Below are 13,716 nucleotides of genomic sequence, written 5' to 3'. Positions count from 1 at the left end.
CCATCGAGAAAATTTGGGGCAGCACAGTGGCTCAGTGGTTAGCGCTGCTACCTCACAGCACCTGGGTTCGATTCCAGCCTTGGGTGACTGTCTGTGTGGAGTTTGCACTTCTACCCATGTCAGTATGGGTTTCCACCAGGTGCTCTGGTTTCTTCCTACGGTCCAAAGATGTGACGTTTAGGTGAATTGGCTATGCAAGTAGTGTCCAGGGACGTGCAGGATATGTGGATTAGCCATGATAAATACAGGGTTACAAGGAGAGGGTGGGGGCTGGGTCTGGGTGGTATGCTCTACAGATGGTCAATGGCAGACTCAATGTGTGAACAGCCTCTTTCCGCATTGTAGGGATTCTATGATTCTACAATTCTGAAAAATCAGCTAAATTAAAGGATTGTAGCTCTTTGGTATTACTTCTAATCTGTGACAATCTATCCCAGAGTGAAAACTTTCATAACAACCACAAATTACTTTGCACTATGGACCCAAAATCCTCAACAAAGGCCTGGTAAAGGCCAATCGATATTTTGGCGGTTTGAAACCACCCTTCCCAGCAAACCTTAAAATTTGCAGATGCAGACCTCAGTCAACCCTTAGCCAAAATATTTGTTGACAACTGCCAAAAGAGGCAGTATTTAAAACTGCACCTCTACCTCCAAGGTTCCAGTCAGAACCATTTCCTCCGGTATGTTCATTTTCTCCAGACAGCAAACTCATTTACCACAACATGTTGGCCCAATGCAAAATATAGCATCAGCAGCAATGTAACATCAGTGTAGTGTGAACATAATGTTGCATATCATGAAGCCTCAATACCTTTTTTTAAATGTTCAACTAAGTTAATAGCTGAATAATCAATTTACCAGTTCCTCACGTATTTGTCATTTGCATCTTCTCATCCTGATTCAAATTATGGCAATAGGCTAGAATAATCTGCTCAGTAAACACAATGCGCAATTTCGTGTTATTCACAATTTGTAATCACAATGTGATGCTCTTCCATTTGTGATGCTATTTTAGAAGCTAAACCAAAGAAATATTATGCCAAATAGATATAATTTCTTCATAAGCAAAAAGACACTGAGTATGAATTCTCAGGGACATGATAATTCCTGACAAATTGTTGAACATAAGTAGCAAATGAACTGCCCTATGCAATCGCTGTAGCCTTTCCTTCAGGTTTTGTATGAAAGTCATTGGTTGTGGAATTTTTTTCTTCATTTAATAGTTCAATATTTACTATTGTCAGTGCAGCACAATTCGACAAAACCTGATTTTGAAAATTATGTTCCTTGCTTTAAATGAAGTTTATGAATTATTTTGTCATCTATGTTGCACTTCTTTCTCCATCTCCTGCTACCAAAGAGAGTGGAGTTGCATCCAGAAGTGGCAAATAATTCCACTTCAGTTTCAACCTCGAAATCTTTTGCCACTATGATGCAGTGTCCCCATAACCAATCATCTCTGCATATACTAAGGCAAAAAATGCCACCCTCATCTAATCAATACCTAAAATTTATTCATTCAATGTCCAGTCACCCAATGTAATCTGCTTTCTCCCAATTTTATCTCCACCTTTCCTGAAGACACTTTTTGCTCACATTGATTGAAATGACTTTGTCCAAGTGGTAAATCTTGACGTGTGAGCCTCGAAAGTACATCAGGAGGTAGCATGATGGTGACAGCTCTGAAACTAAAGTTCACCATGTCCTAAATTTTCAGCTTCATACAGCGATCAGGAACTAAAGACTAGGGAGGCATTTATATAGTGGTGCAAACAAATTGTAACACTGGCTGAGCCTAACCCAGCTTAGAATAGTAGAAGAATTATTATTTAGTTGCACGAAATAACAAAATTAGTAGAAATTATTATATCTTCCCAAAAGGCTTCCGTTATTTGAGACTAATTCCTGGACTCTGGTGGTATATCCAGAAGCCTGTCCTGAACAAAGACAAAAAAGAACAAAAGAGAAGCACAACACAGGAACAGGCCCTTCGGCCCTCGAAGCCTGTGCTGATCATCATGCCGTTGCTAAACTAAAAAACAAACCTTCCGCCCTTATTCAGCCTGTATCCCTCTGTTCCCTCCCTATTCATGTAACCATTCAGATGCATCCTAAATGTCGTCAGTGTGCCTGCATCCACCACCTCTTCTGGCAGTGCACTCCAGGCTCCTACCACTTCCCTCGCACATCTCCCTTAAACATTCCCCCTCTCACCTTGAGCCTATGCCCCCTTGTCGTTGAAACTTCAATTCTGGGAAAAAGCCTCTCACTATCCATCCTATTTTTGCTTCTCAATTTTACAGACCTCTATCAAGTCTGCTCTCAGAAGCTATCTTTACAGTGAAAACAATCCTAGCCTTTTTAACGTCTCCTAATAGTCAATGGCCTCCAGACTGGGCAACATCCTGGCGAATCTTCTCTGCGCTCTCTCCAAAGCTCTCACATCCTTCTGGTAGTGTGGCAACCAAAACTGCACATAATACTCCAAATGCAGCCTAACAAGGGTTTTATATAGCTGCAACATGGTTTGACAACTCTTGTACTCCATGCCCCAGCCGATGAAGGCAAACGGGTCATATGCCTTCTTAATCACTTTGGCCACCTGTGTTGTCACATTTAGTGCGGACCTGCATGCCCAAATCCGTCTATATGTTAATGGTAAGATTTGCTTGTTAAAATCTGCAGATGCCAAAATGTTCTAACAACTCAGCAAGTCAGACAATTTTAATGGAGTGACCCCACATGTTAACATTTCAAGGGGTGGGGCCCTTCATCAGATCTAATGAAGGGATGCACCTGAAATATGAACTTGTCTATTTTCTCCACAGATGCTACCTGACTAGCATTTTCAGATATTTTTATAATAAGATCCTTTGTCAAAAAGGTATGAAAAGGTTTTATAAGTATGAAGAGATAATCAGCATAAGTCACACAATAATGTAGTCACAGAATTATGCAATACATATCTATGCTTGAGTGTGAAGTGGTAGTTTACAACCTGCCCATAAATGTTACGTTTTAATCTTGAAAATGTTAGATACACAACAACTTGTTTCTCTGAACAATGGACACTGAATAGGAAATACTGTACAAGATTACATTTTCATGATGATTCCTTTAACAACAGTAACTTTTGACAACCACTAACATGACGTTATCAATCATGTAAAATCACTATCATGAAATGAAATTTATAAAGAACAAAAAAAAGCTGTTCATTAAACTTAAAGATGACAAAGTTCTTCTAGGTCAAACACTGTAGCAAAACAGCCCAGTTGTCATTTCAGTAGCTATACATATGTGAAGAGCACCAAGTGATTGAGTTTCACTGGATCATTTCTGCTTCTATAGGTGTCTACAATAGTGCCATAGAAATTGACTCTATGGCACCATCACAGCAACCAGTAAGAGGTCCCTGTCACCAACAACAGATCGTGTATAATAGGTAAGAAATTGGAGCTTGGACACTGCTAAAAGCACAGAGTTTTGACTTTTAGACTGGTAGCTTGCCGGCTTGCAATGGTGGGAGTACAATGTGCAATGATTTATGACATGAACCTTGAATCTGCAAAGGGAAAGTGATTGTGTATACCGAGGCAGTTCAAATGAAATTTTGAAAATCCCCACAAGATGGATAAAGCCATTAATTTAACAAAGCAAATGCATGTCATTCAGTTTCATCAAAATTGAGAGAACGTTGTTTACATGTATAAGTTCATCTTCATTTAAAACCTACACACAGATTTGAGCAGGACCTTATTTTGTTAACTGAACAGCAAGAAAAAGATCAATAACTTAGTTCTACTTCCGAATCCTCTCAAAGATGCCATGTTTACAATCAATGAGAATCCTTCCATACATTGCCTAAGTGTAGAATGAAGGAGGATAATTTTAACAGCAAAACATGACCCTGCCTTCACCCAACATACATATAAAAGTTGCCACAGTCATATTGGACTATAAGCCTGCACTCTTGAAAGTTCACCAATACATGAAAAGCCACACCACAATCACAATCTTGCACTTTACAGAATCCTTCACAGCTGCCTAACCTTCAGGTGTCTATACTTCAGAAGAATTCGTGCTAAAAAATTATAGCCTGAGCTTTACAAAAAAAAAACCATAAATACAGCATAAGGGAGTGGAACAGAATGTAAAGAAATGATGATGGACTTCAAACATAATTGAGGTATCCAGTGCCCTTGCAACTCAATCCCAGGCTACCAGCTTACAAAAGTTCCAAATGATGCATAGTGTGATTGTACAAATGCAGAGTGAGACTAAATAGAAAACACTGTACTAAAACACAATAAGGGTAATCATTGGTAAAACAGAAGAAAATGTTTCCAACCTATAAATAGATGAAGCTAACACAGCTGCAAGCAGATGAACAACTGGGACGAGTTTGAACCTGTCTAAACACAGTTCTATTAATAAATAAGATCTTAATGGAGTCCTACCCAGAATGCATCTCTGCTGCAGTGTTTAGCCAGCCAGACACCCAGATTTGCAAGACTTATGCATTCTTTGCAGCCTACATGATACTCTAACTACGGAAATGTCTACAACAACTGTATCCTGTTTTGGGCTTGGTGCAATACCACATTCCATTCACATGAAAACAGATGAGCTCTGACTGAAAAGACTTCCATATTTAAAAATCAGATGCTTTAATCAAATGACAACATGGATTTATTTGCAAACTTACTGACCAGAAGGTTAAGTGAACGTTGTAACTTTCAGTTAAATACTTTTTACATACACTTTGGTAATCTACACGTTTGAAAACGTGAAAAGCTCATTAAAAACCGATTATCTAAACAACATTTTATTGTACGCTTAGCAAATATAAATTTTACAAAAAGCATAGTTACAGAAATATCTCTGTTGTGCACTGATTATTAATATTCAATGCCGGGTGTACCACCTATTGATAGAAATTTTAAAAATATATTTCAATTGCAACTTCATCGACAAGTCTCGTCACAGCAATCCAGTCTCATTATGCAGACATGTTGGAATGTCAAAGTCCAGCTGCCCACCCATTCAGTCACCACATGCGAGAAAGCGAGGTTACGCTTCAACAGCTTAAGCGAGTAACGAAAATTGTACTTGTACTTCGTAACCTTCCAACGACACTCATTTGAAACATCTGCCTGTTTTTATTTTACTTCACATTTCATGAAGAATTAAGAGTTTGTTCTGTTGTGTGCACAGTCCCATTGACGCGTGTTAAAACAAATCAGCCTCACCAAGGCAAAATATTGTTCACCGCGGTTTCAAATAAAGACCGCTGGACTTAACGTTACCCACCTAACAATCCACTCCAATTCCTGCAACGCAGGAATAACACCAGCAAAGCTATATTGTCTCTCGGAATTCCTCACGTTTCTGCGGCCAATATACACTCAACTGTCCACGATCACATAGGCCGATTTTCAGGCTAAGGATGATAGACTTCCGATCAGAACACGTTCACTCGCGGGGTCAGTGACCCATTTCTGATCAAACAGAATCGAAAACAAGTTGAAGGCGGCACGTTACATTGCAACCATTCGGTACTGAACATTCTCAACATATTGAAACTTAAATTCAATGTTTAAAAAAAAAGGATCTTGGGAAAAGCTACCACGAATACCTCAGTTCTGTCTTCCTCTCCCACACGGCTGAATGCGTAGTGTGCAGAGGCGGATCACTGATCCCCCTTTGTCATCATTACGTACTGTTAACGAATGAGAAACCCCGCAACTGCTACCCTCACTGTAAAGATCTAGGTCACAAACATTACACTGTGATTGGTTGTCTAGTCAGTTGTCCAAAACAGATAAGCGAAAACAAGCAACAGAAATTAATGAGCCTGTTGTGTGCCATGAGCAGGACTGAACACGATCAGAATTCACTTGGTCAAAATCGACTGCACAGGGGCACGAGTAACTCTCCTTGTACCATTAGCTCGAACGAAGCGGAAAAGGGCGGTGCTTCGAAATAAATCCAAGTCACAGGTGGCAACAGCCACTTCCAGCATGAGTCATGTAACTGATTACTCATTGTCTAACTGAAGACTTTCAGAGGTGCGTTGCTTGCTGCAGCAGACAAAAAAAAGTATCATATCAACGATGACGATTTTCGATTGGTTTCCTTGCCAGCAACAGCCTAACGTATCACTTTCCAGACTTTTCTGAAAGGGGATGCATTAACACGCTTTTCCCCTCAGATATTACCAGCCCTACTATGAATAATCCCTTTTGTTTCCAGACTTCCAGGGTTTTGTTTTCACAAATTACTTACGTACTCGGCCAGGAAATTCTAATGGATGTCACTCTACACTTGGTTTTACCTCAATCCACTCGCAGGAGGAGGCCATTCGGCCTACTTTGCCTGCACTGACTTTCCAAATCAGCAATTCACCCACAACTATTTCCCAAACCCCATCTTCCAGTAATCCCTGCACGGTGTTCTTTTTCAGATGACCTATTCTCCTTTGATTATATCTACTAAAACTGCCTCCACAACACTCTCAGTACATTGCAAAACTTGACCACTCAGTGAAAACGTTTTTGTCATTTTTGATTTTTGTGCCAATTATTTTTATTCTGTGCCCCCACATTCTCCATCCATCAACAAGCAACAATAGTTTCTCCCCATCTCTGTCCAGATGCCTCATAATTAAGAATTCCTCTATCATAACTCTTCAGCTGTCCTTATGTCTCCATTCTGTCTTCATAGCTCAAGTTCCTCATCTCTGGAACCATCCTTATTAATCTCACCTGCACCATGGCCTATGCCTTCACATCTTTGCTAAGTGCAGTGCCCAGAACTGGATATAATATTCCGGTAATAACCACTTTGAATGCTTTACTAACTGCATTCTCAATATGTCTTGTCACTTTCAATGATTTATACACGTATATACACCCACGTCCTACTGCTTCTGTGTCCCATTTAGAGTTGGAGCTTAGATAATATCTTTCTATGCTCTTCAACCAAAATGAATTATGTCACATTTCTCTACATTAAACATCAATGGCTACCATCTGCCCATCCTACCAAATAATCTATGTCCTTATAGGGTTATAGACTAAACTCCTCACAGTTCTATGATTACAACCCAGGTTAACCGAACTCCTTTCAGGGTCATCGATGACTAAAGTAATAATAATTGTTGTCATTGCATGTTATAGCCTACTGTAAATAATAGACAGATATTTAGCAATAAAAAACTGAAAATGAGACATCAAACAGATGGTCTGCTACCAACTGTGGAACCAGATAAGGTAAAATAAGATAAAGTTTCCAAAGTGCTACTCAATATCCAAGATATCATTCAATATATTATTTGGGGGTTATGTAATTTCAGCATTTGCAGTGTTGTTGATTTGTCATGAACTTGTACTTGCAGAGTTGTATTTAGTCATCAGTGTGTGGAACATAAACTAGAATTTAGAATCCAGAATGGAGGAGGAAAAGGAACTTATTCTGTCTCAAGTGAAAACTGATGCTCATACTGTGTTCAGTCTGACGATCCAGCATAATCTGACCCTTTTTAAGTGGATATCTGGTCCATGCTGAAAAATGAGCAGGGGTTGTGGGACAGTAGTTCCATACCATAAAACTTAACACAGAACTTTCTTTGTCTGTCTGCCACTTGCAGCTCTCCATGATATCAAGAGCCCACAGTACCCCATATTAACTAACAATCCATGACCTTCAATTACAAATTTGGCAAAATGCCAGGAAATGGTTATAGTGGTAGTGGATAATTAAATTCTGCTGTATTAACACAGGCAAATCTGTTTATAGCAGGAAATCCATTATCTACCATAATTATTAAATTAATTCATACATTAAGATAAATTATTGTTCATTTTAATCAAATGTAGCATTATCAGTTAACTTGATGAATATATTCCACAGCTGTTATGTTGCAAAGCTGTTGCTGCATCAGGAAATGTGTCTGAATCCAGTGCAGTACAGTTAACAGACAAAGATAATGTTAAAATAAAAATCAAAATTTGTTCAAGGAGCCAGCCATGAAGGGGCTTACATTTATTCAGCACATTTCATAACATCAGGTATTTCCAATGTGTTTTACAGCCAATGAAGTATTCTTGAAGTGTAATTATTGTTGCAATGCAGAAAACAGGGCAGCAAATTTGCCTGTAGACAATGTGATAATGACCAGATGATCTGTTTGTGTTGTTGATTGTGGGCTAAATATCTCCAGGACACCAGGAAATGCTCTTGTTTGAAACAGTACCCTACAGACTTTAATGGCTAGTACAAGACAGCACTGCCTCATATTATTCCAGAATGACAACCTTCATTTTTGTGCTTAAGATTCTGGAAAAGGACTTCCATCCACAAGGTTTTGACTCCAAAATGAGAGTGCTACCAAGTGAACCACAGCTGACACAGCATTCAAATAATTTAAAATGAAAATGCTTAAATATATTGTGAAGATTATCAGCTCTCATGAGCGACAAGAACAGATGAATAACAATTGGAAGGGGAGAGGTTTCACAATATTCTGCAGTTGTGCTGAGGCAAATATGAAATGTTGCAAATGTGATGGAACATTAAAATGAATCAAAAAGAAAAAAGAAGGCTGATGAAGGTTGGAGCTTTTACTAAGTACTTTAAACAAAATCTGCATCTTTCTCAATCTTTTGGATGCTATTCATCAGCTGGGCATTTTCAGGGTATTTATATCATGCAGAGACAGGGCAAGGGGAGAAGATATTTCTCTCATTCATGCTGGCATGTTTCTAGCCAGGGTATGAAAATAGTTATGAAAATATCACTGCTCACATTGTTTTAAGGTAATTTGTTCATCTAAAAACATCGTGCCTAAACAATTTGTGAAACTACCTTCAGAAGATTGATTAAGGGAGTCATCACTACTGCCGAAACATTTCTGAAATTTCAGAGCCTCTGCTTCAGACAACCCGATTAAAATCCCTCTAAACAATATATTGTGATTGAAACAACTTGACTAAAAGTGTAATCTTCAAGGTTCACAGATTGAACCAACCCATAAAAAGCAAGCAAAGAAAATACAGTATGTCAACAAGGATTATTAACTTCGGGAAGGGAGGTAGAAGTAAAATTTAATATGTTGATACAAACTTTGTTGGGCCAATATCTTGATATTTTCCCCCTCTCTTGTATGACTGAACTAATTCTCACAAGGAAAGTTACATTACACCTTCCAATTGTTGCTCACTCAAAAATTCCATCAGTGCATAATTATTTTAGAGATGTATGATACCTCATTGAATCAAAAGAGGCTGTACCGCTAAAAATACACTACCACCGACACAAATCCCACTTTCCTGCACTGAACCTACAGCCTTGAATGTTATGACACTTCACGTACTTGTTCAAGTACTTTTCAAAGGTTGTGAGGTTTCCTGTTTCAAATACCCTCCAAGGCAGTGTATTACATACACGAGGAAAAAATTTTTCCTCAAGTCCCCTCTAAACCTCTTGCCTTTCAGTTTAAAATTATGCCCCCTTGTTTTTGACTTTTCAACTAAGGGAAATAACTGTTTTCCATTTACACTCTCCATGCCCCTCATCTTCTTTTTCACCTCCAGTCAGGTCCCCCTTAACTTTCTCTGCTCCAAAGAAAACAACTTGAGCTTATCCAGTCTCTCAATTGCTGAAATGTTCCATCCCAGGCAACATCCTGGTGAATCTCATTTGCAACCACTCCAGTGCAATGACATCCTTCCTACAATGTGATGACTCGAACTGCACACAGTACGTCAGCTGCGGCCAAACCAATGATCTGTACAGCTGCAACATGACCTCCTTGCTCTTATAATGTATGTCACGAGTGATAAAGGGAACCATCCCACATGCCTTTGTAACTATACTAATAACCTGTCCAGCCACCTTCTCAATTTGTTTTCCATAAACTACCATCAACTGTCAGAAAGAAATTAGAACATCGCCAGCAATGCATCAATTTGTTCCCTCAGTGAAATTGATGGAAAATTGTCCCCATTTTAAAAATGAATCTTTTTCAAGAAAATCTTGGAAGTCTTCTTCAATTAAAGGGAAAGTAATCATAACGGAAGAGCACAAGTACAATTAATATCAGAACGTGTTATGTTTTCTTTCTCAATCCATGAAAGTAAAGAGAACGATGAACAATTTTGGAAAATAAATACTGTTTTTTAACTGATTCATTCTTTTACAGTTCTGCAGTTACGAATGAGAAGGTGAATCATGAACCAGCGAATAGAAGCAGGCCAGTCGTGAAATATTGCACATCTCCCCAGACATTTGTACTGTAGGAAACTGCAATCAGGACAACAGCATTCAGCACAATTTGTTGGAGTTTTTCTCCTTCAGGTTTATTATGATAAAGTTCACAGAAAACCAGTTGTTTCAAACAGCTGTTAGACATTGATTGATGTACAGGCAAAGATCCGACACAGCCTTGCCTGCAATGGAGCATGACCAAAATCAAATATTAATTGTGACAAGGTATTTGCACATCTGACGATCTGGATTGTTACTAAACAGTTAGCCTTCATTTGGCAAAAGGCCAAAGCTGCAATTGTCAGAAATAGTGTGTTAGTCTTACCATTTTTGATCCAAATGGTAAAAATCACGACTTCAGCAATTGACTGCTTGGTACCACATAAGCCATGATTTATGTATTTTTATAGTATCGGGAAAATGTCTCCATCAACCAACTCCCATCTCCCTAGGCTAATTGGTCTGATTTTGCACAGCTCACACACTAGAGCATTTTAAGAAACATTACTCATGATAAACTAGTCATATATCAGAAAATATTTACCACAGTATTAATCCTAAACTATTAAATTAAACCAAAATAAAACTGTAAATTTGCTTCCAAAAGACACAGAAGTAGTCAGCCATTCAACCAATCGAATCTGTTCCACCAACGAGATAATGGCTGTTCTGGTATCCTTACCTCAATTTCCCAGCTTTATCCCCACCACCATCTCCCCATCCCCCAACATAACCCTCGATCCCCTTAAAGATTAAAAATCAATCTCAACCTTGAAATACTTATTGATCCAGCTGCAGGAAAGAGTTCCACAAATTCTCTACCCTCAGAAAAAATCCTCATCTTTGTCCTAATTGGGCAACCCCTTACTTGGAGATTATGCCCACTGATCCTGGACTCTACCACAAGTGAAAACAACCTCTCCCAATCTACCCTTTCAAGGTCCCAAAGAATCTTATCTCTCAAAGAAACTTATCTTCAACAAAGTCACTTCTCATTCTGATAAACTCCAATGAGTACAAGCCCAACCCACTCAATCTCTCATAAGAAAATCCTTCCACACACATGAACAACTCAATGAACTTTCTCTGGTTTGCCTTCAATAACAATATATCTTTCTTTGGGTAAGTGGACTAAGCCTGTTAAAGTGGTCTAGCTGTGGTCTAATGAGTCACTTCTATAGTTTTAATAAGACTTCACTATTTTCATGCTCCAATCCCTTTGAAATGGAGGCCAACATTCAATTTGCCTTCCCTATTACCCACTGAACTTGGATGATAGCTTTTGTAATTTGTGCACAGACTCCCAAATCCCACTGTGCCACAGCTTTCTGTAGTCCATTTCTACTTCGACGGTATTCAGCTCCTCTCTTCTTCCTACGAAAGTGCATAACTTCATATTTTCCTACTTTACAATGTCTTTTTTTGCCAACTTGCTTAATTATCTAGATCCATCCAAAGACTGTCATCCTCACCACTTAACCTTCCACCTATTTTTGCGTCATCCACACACTTGGCAATAGTACATTTACTTCCCTCATCCAACTTATTAATATACCAATTGTAAATAATTGTGGCCCCTGTGGCACTTCATTCATTATGGGTTCCCTTTAAGTCGATTCTTTTTCCTTAAAATCATTGTCCAATGTTACTAAACTTCACTCAGGAATGTTCTTTTTCTATCTAATCTGGCCTTGCTTAAAGCTTTATGTATTTCAGTTATTCTTTCTTCAACTTCTTCAATTCCACTATGCATTTTAAAAGTCTCACAACTTATTTTAAAAATGGTTTCAAATTGACTTAAGAGATGGTTGTAGAAGTCATGCATCAAATATATTATACACAATCAATCTTTTACAAAAGAACTGCAATACCTCAAGAGTTACTTTTGTGCTCTACAATGCATGGGACATCAAAAGTGAGGAATGAAATACAGCTACTTCTGTCAATTTCAACATCGAGCAATCGTTATCAACAAAAATCCCTTAACTGATCTGAATAAAGCACCTTAATAACAATCTCAGAAGCGTAAACCAGTATGAACCAAGTCTGACTTTCTCATTTCAGGAAAATTACACATAGAATCAAAGGACCAACAAAGTCCAATTGATAAAACCTTTGCCTTTTAAGTCCAGTAGGAAGAGCACAATACTTGGAGCTTCGCCTAGATTGAACTGCATGTTCTAGATTTGAAAAAAAAGTGTGCTGATATACTGTGTTGAATATTAATAGGCTGAGAACCAATTAACTGCATTTCTTAACCGATGTTGCAGAGAGGCGCCTGATGTGCATGGTGGTGATTCAAGCCAATTTACATTTGAATGAACGATCTAGATGTACAATACATTGCGCTCAAAGCATTTTTACCGATGGCACAAAAAAAATCAATTCTCAACCTTCACTGAAACAAATGATTTTTTAAAAAATTCATTCATGGAACGTGGGCATCGCTGGTTTACCAGCATTTAATGCCTGTCCTTCACTGCCCTTGAGAAGGTGGTAGTGAGCTGCCTTCTTGAACTACTACAGTCCACGTGCTCTGGGTTTACCCACAATGCCATTAGGGAGGAAATTCCAAGATTTTGACCCAGCAATAGTGAAGGAATAGCAATATATTTGCGAGTCAGGATGGTGAAAAGTCTGGGGCAGAAACTGCAGGTTGTGGTTTTGCCATGCAACTGCTGCCCTTGTCCTTCTAGGTGGAAGTGGTCGAGGGTTTGGAAGGTGCTGTCAAAGGATCTTTGGTGAATTTCTGCCGTGCATCTCGTAGTTAGCGCAAACTGTTGCTACTGAGCATTGGTGGAGGAGGGAGTAGATGTTTGTGGATATGGTGCCACTTAAGCAGGTTGTTTTGTCCTGAATGAAGTCAAGCTTCTTCAGTGTTGTTGGAGCTGTATCCATCCAGCAGTTGGTGGTATTCCATCACATTTTGACTTATGCGTTGTAGACGATGGACAAGCTTTGGGGAGTCAGGAGGCTCGTCACTTGCTGCAGTATTCCTAAACTCTGACCTGCTTTTGTAGCCACTGTTTTTTTGTGGTGATTCCAGTTGAGTTTCTGGTCCATGGTAATCCCAAGGATGTTGACAGTGGGGGATTCGGAGATGGTAACACTATTGAATGTTAAGGGGTGATGGTTGGATTATCTCTTATTGGAGATGGTCATTGCCTGGCATTGTGTGGTGTGAATGTCAGCTCAAGCCTAGATATTGTCCAGATTTTTTCGCGTTTGAACATGGACTGCTACAGTATCTGAGGCGTCGTAAATGAAGCAGACATTGTGAAATCATTGGCAAACATCCCCACTTCTAACTTTATGATAGAGAGCAGTTAATTGATGAACCACCTGAAGATGGTTGGGCCGAGGACACTATTCTGAGGAACTCTTGCACAGATGTCCTGGAGTTGACTTTACTGACCTCTAACAACCATAACCATCTTTCTATGTG

At 39.0% G+C, this 13,716-nt stretch overlaps 1 protein-coding gene across 2 annotated transcripts in view; it reads right to left on the bottom strand.

Annotated features, from left to right (window-relative positions):
* The window catches only part of LOC125485578 (probable JmjC domain-containing histone demethylation protein 2C), a 231,655-nt gene that overhangs the window by 17,716 nt on the left and 200,223 nt on the right, over positions 1 to 13,716 (bottom strand). The window contains exons 1-2 of one of the 2 annotated variants that reach the window (XR_007264289.1): positions 5,641 to 5,939; positions 5,316 to 5,503 (exon numbers count right to left, since the gene is read on the bottom strand). The exons of the other annotated variant lie outside the window; for it this stretch is intronic. The gene's annotated coding sequence lies outside the window, so the exon portion shown is untranslated. Of the gene's footprint in view, positions 1 to 5,315; positions 5,504 to 5,640; positions 5,940 to 13,716 lie in introns of those variants that run through there. 2 annotated transcript variants of the gene reach the window in all.

Source organism: Rhincodon typus, chromosome 20 (assembly GCF_021869965.1).
Source record: "Rhincodon typus isolate 14 chromosome 20, sRhiTyp1.1, whole genome shotgun sequence".
Lineage (NCBI taxonomy): Eukaryota > Metazoa > Chordata > Chondrichthyes > Orectolobiformes > Rhincodontidae > Rhincodon > Rhincodon typus.
This window is presented reverse-complemented; position numbering and strand designations above follow the sequence as displayed.